Here is a 3,383-nt window from a genome sequence, read left to right as displayed (position 1 = left end):
GGGAGGGAGGAGGGAGGGAGGAGGGAGGAGCCATAGGTTTGGAGGTGGCTCAGAGCCCCCCAGGTTCCCAGACAATGATGGGACTGTCTCTGCCTTGGGCCGCATGGCCCCAGGGGCACTCAGAAGTAGGCAGGTTGGCTGGCGGTCGCAGAGGACTGTGCAGTCTGGGGGCTGAAAGGGACACGGGGGGACAGCTGAGTCCCACTGGCATGCACTGACGATGGCCCTGCCCCCGCTGGGTCCAGACCCTGCCTGAGCCTGTGGCCTCACCAGGAACAGGGGTCAGGCGAGAGGCCCCTAAAGCTCCTGGGCCGCCCAACTAAGCCCCGCACAGCCACAGGCTACAGAGAGGTAGCTCTGCCAGGGGACATCACTCTGTCTTCGCTGCTCGCTGGGTCCCGGGCTTCCTGGCACAGGGAGGGGTGACATTGTATGTCCAGTTATTTATTAGCAGGTTTGAGTGGGGGCAGCAGTGGGACTGACGGGGTCTGCAGCGTGTTCTGAGGGGCACCTGTGGCCTGTACCCCCACCTGTTCCATGGCTTAGCCGGTGACGCCATGGGGACCCAGAGCACTTCCTGTCTCTCGGGTCTGCAGGACAGGAGCCCAGGGTATGTTTGGACAGGGGGAGGTCCTCCCTGAGCCTGGGGGTCGGGCTGTCTGCTCAGTCTGTCCTCACAGTGGGGGCGGGCTGACAGGGAGCCCAGGGGCAGTGGGCTTCAAGGACCACCCCAGGACCTGGAGACACTGTCCACTTCCTGCCAAGAGCCGGCCGCGGCCTCACCCAGCAGCCAGCCCCAGTGACCGCCGCGGGCTGGCCCACTGTTGTTAGCCATCGGGAGTTTGCCAGAAGGCTCAGGGCCCCTGCCGGGCGGGCTGGGAGTGGTGGGCCAGCTTTGCCCATGGACACTGCATGGCTGGTGCTGGGAGGCGAGGCTGCCTGTCCTGAACCCCCAGGCAGAGAGAAGCACAGGCACGGCACACGCACATACACGGCACACGCACATACACGGCACACGCTCATACACGGCACACGCACATACACGGCACACGCACATACACGGCACACGCTCATACACGGCACACGCACATACACGGCACACGCTCATACACGGCACACGCACATACACGGCACACGCTCATACACGGCACACGCACATACACGGGCCTCCTCACGGACCCACAGGATGCGCACGCCCCCCGCTCTCGCACGGGCGGAGACACACGCACTCCCGCCTGGGTGTCCCCTGCCTGCGCCAGCCACAGCCCCACCCCACCCCCCACACAGGCAGGCTTCTGGCAGCTGGCCGTGGTTTCCTAGGAAACACTGTCACCATCATGGGTTGCAGAGTTTCAGGGGCCTTCAGCATGTGCTGGATGAGCCCCAGAGCCCACCTGGAACTCAGGCTGCCGGTGGGCACCGGCCAGATGCAGAAGAGATGGCTGGTGGGCTGCGGGGGCTGCGGGGGGCTGGGGACAGGCCCTGAGAGACACGGCAGGTGCGGGCACAGTCCACCCCCACAAGAGTCCCCGTGAGCTCAAGGCTCTGCCGCCCCAGATCCTGAAATGAGAGGAAGAGGACCTCCTGCCATCCTGCCCCTCTCCAGCCACGCCGGCCGGCAGCCGGGACAGCAGCACCCATGGGTGGCACCCTTCGTGGGGTTCCTGCTGTCTGGGCGACAACAGCTGAGAAGAGGGTGGGGTGAGGAGGAAGCAGAGCTGGAGCCCGCCCGGGAGACGGGGCGGGACAGGGACTGCCAGCCGGTGTCCTGGCTCGGACGGCTGACCTCCGGTGGCTGCGGGATCAAGGCGGACTCTCGTTTCCGGGAAGGCTCGGCCCTGGGCCGCTGCTTGGGCCAGAGGTGGGACCACCTCCAAGACCCTGCATTGGCAGCCCCCGCTCCGGGCCCAAGCACCTGGGGTGCGGATCCAGGTGTCCACATGCTCATGGGGCCAGGCAGGGCCCGGGGGTGCAAAGGGGAGCATCTGAGCTGTCATGCAGGGAGGCCGGCCCGGAGGCAGCCAGCCCTGGGTCCGCTCCGCCTCCTGGCACCCAGGCGGGGGCTGAGGGCCCAGAGGGCCGTGCTGCTGCCCGAGGCCTGGGGGTCTACCTGGACTCTCGGGCGGCCTGAATCACCCCCGTTTGGAAATGCCAGAGACCAGCACAGAACAGTCTGTCTGTGGCAAGTCCCGCCGTGGAGCTGCTGTCCAGGCTGCGGGGCCGGGACACCGGGCGCAGAGCCCGGGGCTGCACCTGGCGAGCTGGGCGGCCCTCTGACCCCCTCCCCGCACTCTGCGAAATGGGCCAGTGTGGGCCCTGGGGACTGTGTGTCACTGCATGAGGTCACACAGTGGGGTGCTGGAGGCCTCACGCTGCTCAGAGGACTGAGGGCGTGTCTGTCCAACCCCAAGCAGAGGGCACCGGGCAGCTGGGGGCGGGCCACGGACCCAAGGCTTTTATTCCCCAGAGAGCCACTGCTTGAGAGCAGAGCGTGGGTCTGCTTTCTTCACGTCTGCATCGTAGCTCAGTGCGCACAGCTGGCATGGCGCACACAGCAGGCACAGGGCACACAGTAGGCACAGTGTGCACGGTGCATACAGCAGGCACAACGCACACAGCAGGCACAGCGTACACAGTAGGCAGAGTGCACACAGCAGGCATGGTGCATACAGCAGGCACAGAGTACACGGTGGGCACAGGACACACAGCAAGCACGGTGCATACAGCAGGCATGGTGGATACAGCAGGCACAGTGTACACAGCAGGCACAGCGTACACAGTAGAGACAGTGCGCACGGCGCAGACAGCAGGCATAGTGTACACAGTAGGCACGGTGCATACAGCAGGCACAGTGTACACAGCAGGCACGGCGTACACAGCAAGCACAGCGTACACAGCAGGCAGAGTGCACACAGCAGGCACGGTGCATAGAGCAGGCACGGTGCATACAGCAGGTGCCCACTGGTGCCACTGTTGCTGCAGCCATCTCACCTAGACCTCAGCCTGGGCTCCACGTTAAGATTCTTTCCTCCCGCCCCCTCCCGGCCCCTCCCGGCCCCTCTCTGTGGCCCTCTGAAGGTTCCTGGTCTGGTCTGGCTTTTAGACCACTTTGTGGGACATAGGGGATGGCACGTGACATCAGGGAGGAGCACCGGGTGCTCTGAATGGCGGACAGTGCAGGGTGGGGTGGCAGCAGGAGACCCTGGCCTCCCACTGCAGGAGTCCCCAGCAGACCCTGCTCCACTGGCCCTCACTCTGGGGAAGAGCAAGGCCCCATGGGGAGGGGTTGACGGCCACCACAAGCAGGGAGGGACACTCAGTGGCTGAGCCCCTCAGGCACAGGTTGACTTGCAAGCCCTAGCCTGACCGACCTGGGCCTCCCC

Source organism: Pteropus vampyrus, unplaced genomic scaffold (genome assembly GCF_000151845.1).
Source record: "Pteropus vampyrus isolate Shadow unplaced genomic scaffold, Pvam_2.0 Scaffold211, whole genome shotgun sequence".
Classification (NCBI taxonomy): domain Eukaryota; kingdom Metazoa; phylum Chordata; class Mammalia; order Chiroptera; family Pteropodidae; genus Pteropus; species Pteropus vampyrus.
This window is presented reverse-complemented; position numbering follows the sequence as displayed.